The sequence below is a fragment of the Mauremys mutica genome, chromosome 4 (assembly GCF_020497125.1).
Source record: "Mauremys mutica isolate MM-2020 ecotype Southern chromosome 4, ASM2049712v1, whole genome shotgun sequence".
Classification (NCBI taxonomy): Eukaryota; Metazoa; Chordata; order Testudines; family Geoemydidae; genus Mauremys; species Mauremys mutica.
Genome location: NC_059075.1, coordinates 12,547,026 through 12,565,654, shown reverse-complemented (window position 1 = coordinate 12,565,654; position 18,629 = coordinate 12,547,026). Strand labels below are relative to the sequence as shown.

At 47.5% G+C, this 18,629-nt stretch overlaps 1 long non-coding RNA gene across 2 annotated transcripts in view; it reads left to right on the top strand.

Moving 5' to 3' along the window:
* Positions 1 to 18,629, top strand: part of LOC123369249 — a 65,997-nt gene that overhangs the window by 20,292 nt on the left and 27,076 nt on the right. The gene's annotated exons all lie outside the window — the stretch shown is intronic.

Here is an 18,629-nt window from a genome sequence, read left to right as displayed (position 1 = left end):
AGACACCACACATAGGTTGTCCAAAGTCAATGGTGCCCTAGTCTTGTAACCAGCTCCACACGGGCAAGACCCCTGTGTGGAGCAGAGCCGTGCAGCTGACTGAATTCATCCCCATCCCCATTTTTTGGTTTGCCCAGTAAACTGGAGGGGGAAAAACACATCATTTAGGATCAACCAAAAGCAAAGGGGTTTGTTTTTTCTTGGCAAAACAAAAACAAAACAAAACAAAAAATCACTGAAAAAAATAGTGTTGGGTCAAATGAAATGTTTCATTCAACGCAAAGCAAAACATTTAATTCAATTTCAAGCATTTTAATCCCTTTATTAAATGCAAAGGAAATTTGGAAGTGCCATTCACAGAACTGGAGGCAGATCATTCTTTACTGTTGGTTTATTGCCCTTCATTTAGCCAGGATAATGCTAAGATGTGACCAGTTTATAACGCAAACTCTTAATTCAGGATCTGACTGCAATACCCTTACTTGTGCTGAGCAATACTTTACTCCTTGAATAGTCCCATTAAGATCAATGGGAATTCTCAGGTGGTAAGGTACTAACTGTTCATCTTAAATAAGAATATTGCAATCTGGCCCTAGAAGAGCCAATTCTGACCAATTCTGAAATGTGATCATCTCATTATACATCTCACACAGAATATTATTAGTATGTCAACGTTATAGCTGACTTTATGCAATATTGCACGCAATTATATCCCCAGCCACCCGGTGCTCAGATGGCAAATATTGAAATAAGCACCTCAGAACAGACCGATTCAATCAAGGTGACATACATTCCAGTGTGGAAGATCCACAGAAGATCCTATACACCATTTAAACTTGATCCAACTCCCATTTAAGTCAACAGAAGTCTTTCCATTAGCTTCTCTGGAGCTAGGTGAGGACCAAGGTGAATTTCATCCTAAAGGACTGTTTTATTAAACTAAGGGAATTGTCTTCTCCCTAAGCCCTTTTAACTGGAGTCATGCACAAATTCAGGGTCAGAATCAGGCCCTTGAATTTTTAAAGCATCCTAACTTTCCACTGTAAACTGTATAACATCAGTTTTTGACAAGAAACGTTTCTATTGCCAATGGCAACAGCTTTAAATGATCAGTCAGGCTGTCCCAAGCCTGATAAGGATCCACTCTTATTCAGAAAAATTGTTGATTTTACACCCCTCTTTCTTAGTTTCCAAATTGGGAGCTTCATAAATCTTGTGACACTGATTTTTTGTATAACAGCCTATGTTGGAACAGTGGTGACAGCTGACACTAGTGCAGAAGCCAAAAGGAAGACCTAGACATTTCTGCCAAAGGAGAATGGATGTTAAAAAAACATCCAGCCATAACAACTATGGAAACAAAAATAGCAAATACATTTTTATTATGAAAATAATTCATAATTAGTGTTGTTTTGGGTATCTCCAAGGAGGACCAACTTAAGCAATAATTCAGGGCTCTGAGAACACACAGAGAATGCTTTGGCTGCAACAGATCAGAAGGGTGATGAGTCACAAGAGGAACAGTTCCTAACGAAATGGTCCACAGGATGAAAAAAAAAGTGTTTGAAAGCTACTGTTCCATTAATGTCTCTGTCCGGTGTAACCAGTTAGAGTATGATTATTTCTTGTGCCATGCTAAGCTTCTTTCCACATGTCCCACAATGGGGCTATGAAGATGTCTGGAAAGGATTTGTACAAGACTCAAATTCTCCTAAACCACCATCGGTAACTGGGGGATTTAAATCAGATGTAAACTCCCAGATCATTTCTTCACACAATGCACTGTCAACCTGTGGAACCCATTGCCAGGGGACATTGTGAAGGCCAAAAGTATAACTGGGTTTAAAAAAAAAAAGAAAGGAGATACATTCATGGAAGATGGCTAATAGGTCTACCAATGGCTAAGATGGTCAGGGATGCAACCCTATGCTCTGGGTGTCCCTAAATCTCCAACTACCAGAAGCTAGGACTGGATGACAATGGATGGATCACTTGATAATTGACCTATTCATTCTCTCTGAAGCGCGTAACACCGACCACTGTCGGAAGACAGGACATTGGGCTAGGTGGATCATTGGTCTGACCCAATATGGTCATTCTTATGTTCTCATCATGAATACTTTTGATGGTGGGATAAAGGGGGACGGGGTAGGGGGAACTTGAATTAAACCAGTCACAATCATCTCTTCATATCTCAATGGGAAGCTTCCGATATCCTTTCTGTGCAGTTTATCCAGCAGAGTATTTAGTTGCCAGGCATGGACATAAAGATCTTAACTATCATGCCATATGTAAATGGTGTTTGTGAGCATATAGTGAGGCTTAGCCAACAGCTGATCTTTAACACAGATAATGTAATGCATGTGGCATATTTACAAGAAAGCGAAACCACTAAAATCTGCGGCATGCTCAGAAAAAGGTCAGTCAGTCCTAGAACAGTGCAGAGATAGCTTTCCAGTTTCAGTTGGGTGTGTAGGAACGAAAAGCTCCCTTTCTCTCCCTGTGCCAAAGGCAGAATGAAATGCTATGCAAGCGACTGCCTCAAAACACAGTGATAATATTTAATGCCCTCTGGTAGCACATTGCAGAGGCTTTCAACTCCAAACCACGCACTACAATGCTGCTGCTTTACTTGTGAAATTATTTATCATGGTTTGGTTAGAGAGTCTTTTATTGGCATCATATAGGCTAATAGTGGCCTGGAGTTCTTGTGTTCCCGGACTTGACAGATTCCACATTTATGAGGTTGGAAACTTGACTCCTGGAAGAGATTTGCAGACTGGCTGACCTATATTTATGCAATAAGACACGACAGGGGGAGCATGTCATGCTGGGACGTCACTGTGCCTTGTGTACCCTGGTAGGCATGAGGCTGGAGGCAAAGTGTCTGTGGAGTCACAGCATGACTGTCACGTGGTGCTGCGGTTGCGACGCAGGCTGCACAAATCTAAGTTTTTTAGATATGAAAAGTTGGGAAAAAATGTTTTTTTTCTATAGGAAACAAACAAACAAAAAATATATTCTTGTACCAGATAGTACCACCATGTATATTGAGAGCAACAGAACTATTCTAAAAATACATGAGTTTTCCTAGCCTCGATACATTTGCTCTGGGCAGCAACCATCGACTTATAGAGCCAGAAGGATCGAGGAGCTCCTAGACAAGCCTCGTGAGAGTGGGGTGGGACTAACCAATAAGTATTTGTTCTGATTAATTATGATTTATTGGTTGAGCATATGGTCACATAGTAGCTTGCTGGAGGAGCTGTGTGGTGGATCTTTCTCCAGAACCTGTTTGAACTTGCTCCCTACATCTTAAGAGAAGTTTCCCCTCTTTCCCTTGATTCTGCTGTTGAAGGGATCTCTGATCTCTCTCTAAAGGAGGGTTATTAACCTAAGGGTTTTCCTAGCTCTCCTATTTGTACCCTGCACAGTTGAACCATGAAATCTGCCACTGAATCAACAGTCAGTAGGAGCAACACACTGTGCTCTCACTCAGATTCTTACACTTGTTCTCTTTGGTGGTGGTTTTCCTTAATGTAAGATAAAGTTATCCAGGCTAAAAGTACATAGTTTGCTCATGGTACATGGAAAGATACATAGTTAGAAAATGTGAAATACCAGAGGATGCCTGTGTTCTGATTGGACAATAGCCTTTGTAAGCTGAGATGAGTTAATAGTTTTGGTGATATCGGGACATAAAATAAAGGTATCCAATATACTGCTATGGCTGTTGGCCAATCAGCATGCTGGAATTGCTAGTCTTGTGCGACAATAACCTGTGCAATTAACATCCATTAGATATAAAAAGACAAGGATGAATAAGGCCAGGTAATGCATTGTTGTTGGGCTTGTTTTTTTAAAAAAGCATGGAACAGAGAAGTAGCAGCAAAGACTTTTCTAAAATCAAAATGAAATTTAACAGAAGGAGAGACAAAAAAGGTTTAGTCGTAGAACGCATTTGCCAATTGTTGAAAGTCTTAGCTTGCAGGCATCAGTTAAGTGCTAAACATATTAAAATAATCTCTTAGAATATCAGGGTTGGAAGGGACCTCAGGAGGTCATCTAGTTCAACCCCTTGCTCAAAGCAGGGCTAATCCCTAGACAGATTTTTGCCCCCTCAAGGATTGAACTCACAACTCTGGGTTTAGTAGGTCAATGTTCAAACCACTATCCCTCCACTGTTATTTCAAACTAAATATCTTTAAAAGAAAAACCAAGAGTGTGAATCACTTGGGGGGGGGGGGAGAGATTTCTAGGCAGCAGCTGGCAGAGACTAGATTTCCTCAACATTGAAACAGTAGCAAACAGGCTCCCAGTACAGAAATGCCCAGCCCAGCACATCTGATATGCTTTGTTTTACACAAACCTCTTTTCCATCTTCCTACATTGCTCTGTCGCCTGTCCCCCTGTACGTGTACGTACACACACACACACACACACACACACACACACACACACACACACACACACACACACACACACACACACACACACACACACACACACTAAGCAGGTAATCACCACAGCAGCTCACTGCTTTAATGCGTTGGTCTTATTCTTTGCTAAATCCACAGCTAATGCCCTACTTTTATCATCAATATGAGCGTAGAACACACCTTTCTGGCCATCTGGGTTGTAAGTAAGGAGAGAATGTGAAATCACAGCACATGTAAATAATAAAGAAAAAAAAATCTTGGAAATCAAGATATCAGAAGTAAATTTATGTGATTCATGTTCCAACAAAAATACATAAATAAGTTCCACATCTGTCAATCAAACAGTGACTTCATTCAATAGCACAGCACCTGGGCATGCCTCCCTTCCACTGAAAGGAAACAAGGTATTTCACGCTAATTCTCAAGTTTTCCATCAATCCTTCCCATAGGACTTTGCCTTCTTTGGAAGACTTTCAAACAAGATGCAAGGGCCTTTGCTTGACATGGGGGGGAGACAGCAGCTTGACTAAGCAGTCAGCGTGTTTGCCTGGTACACACCTTTACCTAGCTAAGTCTAGACACCCAGCCAATAGGCCACTGGACAGGAATGCAGGAGTGGCCAGTGTTACCTCTTCTGTGCAGCTGAATGTTTGTGCCTTCCCCGGAGAAAAGGTCAGAGTCCACAGTTCATTGTGCATCTAGACCAGGGATGGGCAAACTATGGCCCGCGGGCCGGATCCGGCCCTTCAGGGCTTTGGATCCGGCCCGCGGGATTACCCCTGGTGGTGCTGCGGGCCCGGCGCTGCTCTCAGAAGCAGCCCCCGGGCCGGGAGGCAAAGGGCTCCATGTGCGCACGCAGAGCCCTCTGCCCCCCACCCACCCACCCACCCAGGGGCCGCAGCACTTCCTGGAGTGGCGTGGGGACAGGGCAGGCATGCAGGGAGCCTGCCCTGGCCCTGGTGTGCGCCACTGCCACCCCGGAGCCACTTTAGGTAAGCGGCACCGGGCTGGAGCTCAAACCCCTCCTGCCCCCCGCCCCCCAACTTCCTGCCCTAAGCCCTCTGCCTGTACCTCGCACCCCTCCTGCACCCAACTCCCTGCCCTGAGCCCCTTTCTGCCCTCCTGTGCATTCCAACCACCTGCCCTGAGCTCCCTGCTGCACCCTGCACCCCAACTCCCTGCCCTGAGCCCCATCCTGCACTCCGTACCCCTCCTGTACCCCAACCCCCTTCCCTGAGCCCCCTCTTACACTCTGCACCCCTTCTCTGCCCCAATCCCTTGTCCTGAGCCCCTTCCTCCACATCCCGCACTCCACCCCCCCTGCCCCGGCCCTGCATACAATTTCCTCACCCAGATGTGGCCCTCGCCCCAAAAAGTTTGCCCACCCCTGATCTAGACGGACTGTACTAAAGGGACTGGAGGGGGGTTCATAGTGTCTGGAAATTAGATGTCTAGGATTGTGCTGCCCACACTGGCCCCCCGCCAGAGCTGAACTGGGCCAGGTGGGCCCAATCAGCAGATTAGGCTGAAAACAGCGGGAGCTTTAGGCTGAAGGCAGCTAATTAAAGAAGCAGGAACAGGCACGAGTATATAAGTAGGGTTACCATAGTTCAAAGTTCCCAAGGGGAGGACACTGCCAGGCAGAGGGGGAAGGGGTATACAGTTTCTTTCTACTTTGAATATCTAACCTTTATAAACACGTGTAATGGTCTCAAAAAATAAATGTAAATGTATCTGTTTACATGCAGTCAGTCCTGTCTTACTGTGCTTCTTCCTGCATATTTCTCTGTAGAGAGTGTATCTTTCTCAGCAGTGATTGATTGCTCATTAAGGAGCCATGAAAGTCTTTGCAAGATGCATGCCTGAAGTTGTCCTGTACAAGCAGGATCCCTTCCAGCTACTCAACAGTCAATGCCATACCACCCTTACTTCTGCACTGCTGCTGGCAGCAGCGCTGCCTTCAGAGCTGGGCGGCCAGCCAGCAGCCACTGCTCTCCGGCCGCCCAGCTCTGAAGGCAGCGCCACCACCACCAGCAGCGCAGAAGTAAGAGTGGAAACCAGTAAACACTCATGCTGCTGTTAGGGCACACCGGAAATTGCAGTTCTACCAGAAACAATGCTGGAAAAAGAACAAGCAAGGAAAAATCACAGACATTTGTTCATATTTCAAAAACTGACCCAAATGAAGATCAGAGGACCAAAAGAGAGGTCATGTCCAGGAAAACCCGGATGTACAATAACCATATATATAAGACAGGAAGATGGCAACAGAAAGGGCTGCTGGGAAAGGCTCCAGTCGCTCCTTGGGAAGAGGGAGGAGTGTTTTGGGGACTTCATAGACAAGTTGCCTAAAGTTACTTTCTGGGAGGAGGGAGTGAAGAGACTGGCAAACGCTAAGGAGTGGGGAAGGCCATGAGGTATGGAAGAGGCTGAGGGAAATGCAGCAAGGTGCAGGGAATGAACCTTGACTGCTGACTAGAGTGTCTCTGAGCTGGAACCTGGAGTAGAGGATGGGACTGTCTTCCCCTGCCAACTGCTGCAGGAGTGGCACCATGAGGAAGTGAAGCAGAAGACTGCCTGATGCTGCTGGCGAGCAGGAACCTTGATCCACTCCCACCACAGAAGGGGAAACCAAAATAGTGACCTGGCTGGAAGGCTGCATCACAAAGAGGACAGCTGTGGCTCCTGCGAGCAAGCGAGAAGCCACAGAGGAGAAACTAATTCCAGCTGGAAGGGGTGTTGGCCTGACCAAGCTAATCCCTCAGTACTACCAGGAGGTGGCACCATCCAGCGGTAAGCAGAGCAACCCCTCACAAGGATGATGTGTCTTATTTATTATGTTTATAGTTGTCACTTGTAGGAGCCCCAGTTGTAGGCCAGGCACTGTTTGTGCTAGGCGCTGTACAAACACAGAACAAAGAGACAATACCTGTCTCAAAGAACCTACAATTATTTATCTTACACAAGAGACAATAGATGGACACTGGTAGACACAGGGGCACCGGGGTGGGCATAAAAGGAAACAACGAGGCAGTATTGTCAATGATCAGCAGTGGTTTGAGCACATCAACAACCTAACCAGAGTCAAGTTTTTGTTTGGTTGGTTGGTTTTTCAGTAGGCATCACAGCAAAGGAAAGTTTTTGAAGGAGAACAATGAATTAGTTGTGTGTGTTTTGGGAGCCCCTCCCAAGCATGAAGGGCAGCATGGAGAGAGTACAAAGGAGCGTGTTTCAAAAGGTAACAAAAGGGAGATGGCTAGTCAACTAACTGCAGATTGTAACCTATTTGGGGCAGGACCTGTTTTTTCATTATGTATGCAGAGCACACTGGGACACTGAACCAGGGCCGGCTTTAGGCTGATTCCCCCAAATCGTGCCCCACGCCCAACAGGGTCCCGCACCGTAAGGAAGAGCGCTTAACATTTTAATTTTTACTCACCCAGTGGCAGTCCGGGTCTTCGGCAGCATTTTGGCGGCGGGTCCTTCAGTGCCGCGGAAGACCCGGAGCGAGTAGGACCTGCCACCGAAGTGCTGCCGAAGACCTGGACCGCTGCCGAATCGAGCCTGCAAGTTCCTAAAGCCGACCCTGCCCTGAACGGGGCCTCTAAGCACTCCCACAACATCACTAAACTCCCACCTAACTGAAATAGTGTATCACTTCATTTTTTTTATTGTCAGGAAGTAAAACCTTCACACAACACCCACTTCAGATGTGACCAGCGCTCTTCAGAAAAAACTTTCTAACGTGGTTAGCTATTGCATTTGATGTTATGCATTAGAGAACACCTACCAAATCACATTCTCCAGGGTCACAGATATACCAGAGATTACCTTACTAGTATCATATTTTCATGAATAAGTTTATAAAACCTTGGCATCACTACCCATTTCTCTGTGTGTGTGTGTGTGTGTGTGTGTGTGTGTGTGTGTGTGTGTGTGTGTGTGTGTGTGTGTGTGTGTGTGTGTGTGTGTGTGTGTGTGTGTGTGTGTGTGTGTGTGTGTGTGCGTGCATTAGGGCAGCATGTTTTCTAACTTTCCAGGGAACGTTTACTTCTGATTCTCATGGTCTTTAGTTCAGGCTCTCTTTTCACTGGAGACAGCACTAGAATGAAGATAAGAAGCAGTTTACACTTGTTCTATCAAAATCCTTTTGGGGAAAAAAAATGGATAGCCCCTCTCTTTGTAGGATTAAACCTTTAATAATTGAATAACCTTCTTAAGGAGGCGATCACCTACACTCTCCTTGTCTGCTCTCTCCTCCCCATAATGACGGATATATTAGCAGTTATGCTGCCGTGTCACCCTGTGAGCTACAGAAATAAACCCGGGGGGTGGGAGGGGATGAGATGCAGCAGCGAGAGATAAAAGCAAAAGGTAATGGCCCAAACTTATCTCAGACTTACACCGCAGAACTCCATTAACATACTCCCAATTCATACTGGCGACAGTGAATGGAAAGGCAAACCCGGTGCCTAATTCACATTTACTCCACAGCTCCTTTACACCATTGTGGCCTTAAAGTGTGACTAAGTTATATCTTTAAGGCTCTTTTACACTGCCAGAAAAATCTTAAGGAGGCCTTGATTGTAAACAAGAATCAGGGCTCCAATCTCTCCTCCAGGGATAAGGATAACCTATGTTGTTTTCCCCACCTGCTGACGCAGGCCTTGTTTCCTTCCACCATTAATTTTGGTTTTATATTTGCAGGACATGTTTTTAATTAATACCAATCCTCCTTTGTATGTGTGATTCAACACCTGGGAATTACTCTCAACCAGCAGGATCATAGATTGCTTTAGAGAAAGGAGTTTTGTATCTTTAAATAATCTGGGAGCCTTCCGAAGTATTTATCAACACTGGCTAAAATGAGAAAAAAGGTTCTATAGTTAATCAGGAAAATTGTGATTTTGCTACACCACTGGGTACAGTGAATCACAGAATATCAGGGTTGGAAGAGACCTAAGGAGGTTATCTAGTCCAACCCACTGCTCAAAGCAGGACCAAGCCCCAAACTAGCCCCTCAAGGATTGAACTCACAATTGTGTGTTTAGTAGGCCAATGCTTAAACCACTGAGCTATCTGTCCCCTAGAAAGTTTTAGGCTAGCAATTGAGAACTAGACTAGAAGTCAGAATTGCTGGAGGCTTCTCCTGACTCAGCCTGCAAACTTGAGCAAATTGCTTAGCTTTTCTGTGCCTCCATTTCACCAGTGAAATTGGGGCTGAGAATACAGATGCACCTCTATAAAAAAAAATACATGGGCAGGTTCTCATTTTGACATGAGCTTGCCTCATGACTCTGGATTACAACACATGCTCACATCAGCTGGCTATATGACTATGGCCTCATTAAATATTTTAATTTGTATCATGGGTAACCTTCCAAGGTCTCACTCAGGATCAGGCACCCACTGCACAAACAGAGGAAGACATGGTCCCAGCCCTAGAGTTTATAATCTCATTTCTTAAGACTGTCCTTTGACTATCAGATGCTAAGATCACTGTGAAGGTCTCCATTAGTAAGGGAGGAAGACAGTCCAGGTTCCCCCTCCCCTCCACCCACTACCAGAAGTCAATACACATGAAGACTGGAATGAGTTTACAAGACTGTCCTTTCCAACAACATGGGGCCCATTGTGGGAGTCTATGGCAGCTGGCCTGCTAGTGAAGAATTTGCAGGGAAGGATACAATGCTGTGGATGCAAAAACAGCCTTTTAATCTTAATGCTTTATGAAACAATAGCATGGGAGAACTAGGGGCCTCCTAGGAGCTGGGCATTCAAGCAGGGCATGCAATCAATCGGAGACACCTTAAGAGGGTTGGGAGGGCCCCATTCACTACCACATAAAATCAAAAGCACTGAACACATCCCTGCCCTCATACTTTCCTCACCCACAGAGGGCATTTCTGGTTCTCTTTCACATCAATGGGATGGTTAAGGGACTAACCAAAATATCATAACATGCTCTGGAAAGCCTACTGGATTAGATCCACAGAAATACCAAAGTTTTGAATCTAGAACAACTGGCTCCTTAGAAACCTTGTCAACTCTCCCTCGCTTTTGGCTCTGCATTTTGTGCAGCAGCAACACAGCTGAAGCTCCAAAATACCATGCAACCTGGCAGGGGCACCAGTAGCATCTCAGCCCTCACGTGTGGCACTATCATCAAAGTGACCCAGGACAACACTGACTTAAAGGAAATACAAAACCACCAAACAAACAACCAGCATTTAGTACCTTTCGCATCTGCTCCCCTGCTCCTCAGCATTTCCACGCACCTCTCTGCAGCTGCAGCACAGGGTACTAGCACTTAATTGAGTCTTTTCCCCCAATCAGTAACCTTAATTAAGATCACAAGCCTACCTATAGCTTCATGGATGGGAAACAAGCAGGAGGAGGAGGGAATTAATTCCCTGTATGCTGGTTTAGTTGTAGGTCTCTGCTCCCCCTATAGGGGAAGCTATGTAGGAGTGTCTGGTCTGGCTAGGAACAGCTTTGTGGAAAGCTGAGGCGAGACTCTTCCGGCATGGGAGAAAGGAAGATATCAGTGAGGGCCTTTAGCACAGAGTGGGGCCCTACTTATGCCCCCATCCATAGCTGCTACATTCTGTGCAGCTCCCTGTGTGACGTTATGCAAAATAGTTAACGTGCTCCCATTACACAGGTGCCAAAAATTTGCATATAGAGTTTATAGTCAGCACAGCCTCACTCAGGCAGCGGCTGGTGTAGGAGGAACGGAAGCTGCACAAAAAGTGGCAGCAATGGAGGGGTGCTGAGATAAGTGGGTCCTGGACGGCGTCTTGGGGGGGGCAGGTTTCTGGGTTGTGGCTGGGTGGGGAAAGGGTCAAGATTGAGGGGAAAGATGTGGCCAGTATTGAGCCCCCCTCCTGTTCTGTCCCTCCCACTGCTGACACCACTGCCAGCAACTCTTGTCTACTGGGACCCAGCAGGGGGCGCAGTGAGAAGGGAGGCACAGTGGCGGCCCAGCTGCCAGCATAGCACAAGTGCCACAGCAGCCCCTGGTGGCCAGGAAGACCCACTGCAGGTCTCCGTTCATGTAGGGCCGCTGAAGGGGTGAATGAGTATCACATGAAATGCTGGAGACCCCTTTTTCCCTTTCAGACTTCCTCACGCTTGACTCTGGTTCTGTCCCCCACTAGTTGCTATGGGCTGCAGCTCTCCCGCAATAACCTTCTGTCTGGAAGCTGGACCTGGCTCAAAATGCTCATTTTTCAGAATGTTATGGCATTGGAATATCTCCCCTCTCAAATGATGATCAGCAAGCGCTGCTTCTGAATGGGAGAGTGCAGCAGGGGGCAGAGGTGGCTTGGCAGCTGCAGCACAGAAACCTTGGCTGAAAATTATAACACAATGAATTTTTTTGGGGGGGAAAAAAACAATCAAAGGGAGAAATGGAACAGCATAAGACAGGAGAAAGGAGTGGGAAAGGAAGAGATGAGAAGGGGAATAAAAGGGTTGGGCAGATGAGAAAAGAAAACTGAGAACTAAGGCCTTGTCTACACTACAAGACTATTTCGAATCAACTTAGTTCGAATTTGTGGATTCGACCTTATGAAGTCGAATTTGTGTATCCATACTAAAGACACTAATTCGAATTTCTGAGTCCACATTCACGGGGCCAGCGTCGACTTTGGAAGCGGTGCACTGTGGGAAGCTATCCCACAGTTCCCGCAGTCCCCGCTGCCCATTGGAATGCTGGGTAGAGCTCGCAATGCCTGCTGGGGGAAAAATGTGTCGAGGGTGGTTTTGGGTAACTGTCATCATTCAACCGTCACTCACAAACGCCCTCCCTCCCTGAAAGCGCCGGCGGGAAATCTGTTCGCGCACTTTTCTGGTCGGTTACAGCGCAGACGCCACAGCACTGCGAGCATGGAGCCCGCTGCGATCATCGCTGCACTTATGGCCGTTGTCAACTCCTCGCACCTTATCGTCCACCTGTGCAACAGTCAGCTACTGAGAAATCGGGCAAGGAGGCTCCGGCAGCGCGGTGAGGAGAGTGGCGCAGACCTCTCAGAAAGCAGGGTACGCCGGGCAGTGGAGATCATGGTGGCAATGGGTCAAGTTCATGGTGTGGAACGGCGATTCTGGGCCCGGGAAACAAGCACGGACTGGTGGGACCGCATAGTGCTGCAGGTCTGGGATGACACAGAGTGGCTGCGAAACTTCAGGATGCGTAAGGGCACTTTCCTTGAAGTGTGTGACTTGCTGTCCCCTGCCCTGAAGCGCCAGGACACCCGGATGCGAGCAGCCCTGAGTGTGCAGAAGCGAGTCCCTCTGGAAACTTGCCACGCCAGACAGCTACCGGTCAGTAGCGAACCACTTTGGCGTGGGCAAATCTACCGTGGGGGTTGCTGTGATGCAAGTAGCCCACGCAATCGTTGAGCAACTGCTCTCAAAGGTAGTGAACCTGGGAAACGTTCAGGTCATCATAGACGGCTTCGCCGCGATGGGATTCCCAAACTGCGGTGGGGCTATAGATGGGACTCACATCCCTATCCTGGCACCGGCCCACCAGGCCAGCGAGTACATTAACCGAAAGGGCTACTTTTCCATGGTGCTGCAAGGACTAGTGGACCATAGGGGACGTTTTACCAACATCAACGTCGGGTGGGCGGGCAAGGTTCATGACGCGCGTGTGTTCAGGAGCTCTGGTCTCTTTAGACTCCTCCAGGCAGGTACTTTCTTCCCAGACCACAAAATAACGGTTGGGGATGTGCAGATGCCTACAGTGATCCTCGGGGACCCAGCCTACCCGCTAATGCCCTGGCTCATGAAGCCCTATACAGGCGCCCTGGACAGTGAGAAGGAACTCTTCAACTACCGGCTAAGCAAGTGCAGAATGGTGGTGGAGTGTGCTTTCGGACGTCTCAAGGGGAGATGGCGGAGCTTACTCACTCGCTCGGACATCAGCGAAAAGAATATCCCCGTAGTTATTGCTGCTTGCTGTGTGCTGCACAATCTGTGTGAGAGCAAGGGCGAGGCCTTTTTGTCCGGATGGGAGGTTGAGGCAAATCGCCTGGCTGCAGTTTACGCTCAGCCAGACACCCGTGCCGAGAGAATATCCCAGCGGGAAGCGCTCTGTATCCGGGAGGCTTTGAAAGCAAGTTTCCTCGGAGATCAGGGTAACCTATGACTCTCCACTTGCTTTCAAGAGAAACTGACCCTGGGCCTGTGTCAGTTTGTGTCGATTTGGATCTGCGGCTACATGCCTTGTTCTCCAAGTTTCCCCCACTTCCAAAGCACGTTTTTAAGCAAAGTAATTGTTACACTCATTATTAATAAATCTTTCTTTTACTTTGCATTTCTGTTCTGGTGTTGAGACATGGACGCATACTGTGCTGGGCACGGTGTGCACTGACGTACAGAGCGCTTCCTCCATAGAGGACTGACATCCTCCTGCTCCTACATAGGTCTCTGGGGTGGGGGACGGATGACAGTGGTTCTGCATGAAGGGGAGGGTTTGCAGGAAGGGGCGAGTGGTGCCTTCTTTGCATAGGGGTTTGGATGACGGCAGTGGGCTGCGGGTTTCTGCGTGGGAAGGGGTGATGGGTGTGGGAGAAGGGTGACTATCTGTCCGTGGATGAGGGCTCTTGTTGGGGCTCAGGGCAGCGGATAGGCTCGTGGATCCGTTGCAAGTGCATCGTAAGGGCAGCCTGCCTTCACAGTAATGGCGTGACAGGCGCTAGGACCCTGGACAATTATACACATTACGAAATGAACAGGGGCAGCATACACAACACAGAATGACCCTGGTGCCTACTGACTGCAGTGTGTGTGTGCCCCGCAGTTGATCCTTTCCCCAAGTCTGTACCCTGGTACTGTAGGCTATACCGTGCAAGTATGAAACCCCTGTCCACCCCATACACCGAAAAATCCTCTGACAGGAAAGACATGACGGAAACAGTGATTAACAGCAAACAGCTTTTATTAATCTAATAAACAGTGGGGGGATGAACCTTGGATTTGGGACTGGCTGAGCCTATAAGGGAAGCACTTCTACAAATTTCTAACGTGAGAAGTGCGGGGTACACGGCCGCTCTGCTCTGGTTCAGTGACAGTTCTCACGTCCTCTACCACCCCTCCGTCTTGTACTTTTGGGTGAGGGGGGGCCAGGACTTCTTGGCTGGTGAGGGCGATTGCAGAGACACTGCAGGGGGGCCCTGTCCTCCAGCCTGCGGTCCTGCAGGACATCAACAAGGCGACGAAGCGTGTCCGTTTGTTCCTTCATGAGACCAAGCAGCGTTTGGGTGGTCTGCTGGTCTTCCTGCCGCCACCTATCCTCACGTTCCATGAGTGTGCGATGCTGCTCACATAGGGTCTCCCTCCAGTGTTTCTGCTCTGCAGCCTCTGCTCGGGAGCAGACCATCAGTTCAGCGAACATGTCGTCCCTAGTCTTCTTCTTTCGCCGTCTAATCATTGCCAGTCTCTGCGAGGGGGATGCCGGGGCAGTCCGGGAAGGACCCGAAGCTGTGTGATGGGGAAAGTTAGTGATTTCCTTGTACAGATACATTTTCGCGAACAGTGAACACCGTCTAGTCAATTTCCATGAAGAAGACCGTACCGGACAACAAGTGTCACGTGGTCTCCAGAGAAGCACAACATTTTGGCCTACGCTCTGATTGGCTGCGCCATTGCACAGGAGAGCGGAGAAGTCGGGAGAGAGAGCAGAATCCCTCTAGCAGAGAGTCCTGGTAAGCCTTACAGTACATTATGCTTATCAGTTAACGGATAGCTGTGCCGTCGTGCTAACGGCAATCTGGAAATCAGATACTATGACCCTTTTGCAGCCACTCCCGACACTGCAGGGGAAAGATCAATGTATGCTTTTCCTGTGTGGCCTACAGCACGTGGCTGCTAAGCGCGGGGCTTTGTTATGCAAAGTATAAGTAAACCATTAAGAACAGTAACTATTCGCTAATTGCCCTAATTAGATGCAGCACTTCAGTAACGAGATTACCCTGAGGCGTGTCTCTCGAGTGCAGAAAGAAAGGATGTTAAGGGAAGCACTTCACCGACCGGGACCCTACGCGGCCATGCTGGTAGAGGCGATGGTTCCCCTGTATCTGAGGATGTCGTGGCGTGGAAGAGTGAGCTTCACCGGAGGACCAAATAGGGCACCTCTTCCTCGAAACCTCCTGCGGAGGGTATTTGAGGAACTGTTTGAAGCATTTGTGGAATTGTCCATGGAGGACTATTGTTCCATCCCAATCTGTGTAGACCTACTGTTCGTTTAGTTTCCCTTTAAAAACTTTTAGATATAGTATTTATAGATAGAATTTATATTTTTGGTATACATGTTTTCGAGCAAATAAATATTTTCTTGTTTATACGACTTACCGCCTGATCCTTCCCCTGACTCTGAGTCCGGGTTCACGGCCGGTGAGGGTTGGTAGGGGATCTCTGTGAGGGTGAGGAACAGATCCTGGCTGTCAGGGAAAGCGGCATTGTGTTCGCTGTCGCCTGCGCCTTCCTCCACGGACCCTTCGTCGTCTTGCCCATCGGCGAACATCGAGTAGGAACTGTCCTGGCTCACTATGCCATCCACTGAGTCCACGGTCAGTGGTGGGACAGTGGTGGCAGACCCACCGAGAATGGCATGCAGTGCCTCGTAGAAGCGGCATGTCTGGGGCTGTGCTCCGGAGCGTCCGTTTGCCGCTCTGACTTTTTGATAGCCTTGCCTCAGGTCCTTGACTTTCACGCGGCACTGCATCGCATCCCGGCTGTATCCTTTCTGTGTCATGGCTTGGGAGACCTTCTCGAAGGTCTTTGCATTACGCTTGTTGGAGCGCAGCTCCGACAGCACAGACTCCTCGCCCCACACAGCGATCAGATCCTGGACTTCCCGGTCTGTCCATGCTGGGGATCTCTTTCTATTCTTGCATTGGGCTGACTCCTCTGCTGGAGAGCTCTGCATCGTTGCAGGTGCCGCGGAGCTCGCCCCGATGTCAAAGCAAGAAATGAGATTCTAACTGTCCAGACAGGAAAAGGATTTCAAATTTTCCCGGGTCATTTCCTCTGTGGCTGCCAGAACATCCAAGCTCGGACTGCTGTCCAGAGCGTCAACAGAGTGGTGCACTGTGGGATAGCTCCCGGAGCTACTAAGTTCGATTTGCATCCACACCTAGCCTAATTCGAGCTAGCAAGTGCGAATTTAGCGTTACTCCACCTGTCGGGGTGGAGTACCAAATTCGAACTAAGGAGCCCCCTAGTTCGAATTAAATGGCTTCCTGGTGTGGACGGTTGAGCGATTAGTTCGAATTAACGCTGCTAAATTCGATTTAAGATCCTAGTGTAGACCAGGCCTCAGAGAAAGAGGAACTACATCTATTAAGAGGTGACTTGATCACGGTTAATAAAGTCTAGATCCTCAAAAGGTATTTAGGCACCTAATTCCTTCAATTCAATGGGAGTTAGGTGCCTAGCTACCTTTGAAGATCTGGTTCCTAAGTACCGCACCAGGGAGAAAATTCTGGGTAGGAAAGGGCTCTTTAATTTAGTGTAGAAATATACAGAAGAACCAATGGCTGGAAGTTAAAGCCGGCCACATTTGAATTAGAAACAAGACGCACATTTTTAACAGTGAGGGTGATTAACCAGTGGAACAAACTGCCAAGGAAAGTGATGGATTCTCTATCTCTTGACGACTTCAGATCAAGACCGGATGCCTTTCTGGAAGACACGCTTGGGTCAAACACTAGTTATTGGGCTCCATACAGCACCAACTGGGTGAAATGTAATGGCCTTGATATACAGGAAATTAGACTAGATGGTTTAATGGACCCTTCTGGCCTTAAAAACTATGAACAAGATGAACAAAGGAAGAAGAGAGAATACAGCCCATGACATTAAGTTGTGAGACATGTCTCTCAAATCAGGCCATCTGAATGGCCATTTTTGACACCATGGCGACAACCCTTGTAGTAGCCTAACAAGCAAATGGGACAGATGCTCAGGTGAGTCATGACCACCATTTTTAAAAGCACTTTGCATATAGGGTTCACTGAAACAATCTGTCTTGCTTCATCCCTCCTCATCCACTACATGAAAGCAGAGACAAGCAAGGGGGTGACAGAAATTCCTTGTAATATTTCCCCCCCTCGGTCTCCACGTCTCTGCCATGGGTTTTTTGCTGATTTCAGCAAGCAGTTGTGTGGTCTGTGCAAGGAGCTGCAGCCTGCCAACACTTTTCTCTTTTCAGATGGTTTAATTATTCTCTCGTAATAACTCTCCCCTTTTTCTATGGAGAACAGATGATCAACATGAATTGCCTGGAGACTCAGTGCTGTTGTGTGCATTGACGGAACATTTTTCAACCTCCTTTTATCAAGCTGAGGCGTGTGAGCTCACCGTGCTTTTTGTAGCACCTCCATGTCAATAATGAAGGAATTGCCAATACAAATATGAAACTAAAATGTCTTCCACGATGGGCACATTTGTCAATATTTTGGTGAAATTGAAACACAGGTGGGCAGCTCCAACAGCTGCATCGAGCTTTGGCTCTACCACTCAGCTCCCCAGTGATACAACACACCATTTGATGAGTTCCACACTCATTTCTTCATTTCCAATTTATGAAAAGAGGGATTAAAAATCTGACACAATAGTAGCCGCAGGCATTATTTTCCAGCAACATCATCCCAGAAAGCTTTTGGAATCCTTTCTAAGTCAGGACGCAATTCAAACCAAGTTCAAGTCAGTGTTGTTTAGAAAACTGACATCCGCTATTAGCAGAGTGTTTCTTTAGAAGAGATTACTCGGGTCCATCATTTAATCAGTGTCACCGCACATCATTACTAATGATAGAAATACTCTGTAGAATGACGACACAGTGGGAGAAAGGCCCCATGCTGGCGTTATTTGAAATCTGAGTGAAGGGCCTAACAAGAAAGCTAAATTATATGCTTGCTCTTCAGTTACACTGTGAAATCAACTTGAGAGGCAGATTCTACACAGAGCTCAGCAAGGAAACCGTTTCCTTTACATTGCATGACCTGGATTGGAGCTGGATTTCCGTGCAAATATGTACAAAAGATGGGATGCCTTTCAAAAAACTATGTTCCAGATCAATGACAAGTTGTTGGATTTGATGCAGGAATCGCTGGATGAAATTCTATGGCTTGTGTCATACAGGACGTCAGACTACATGATCGTAACCGTCCTTGCTGGCCT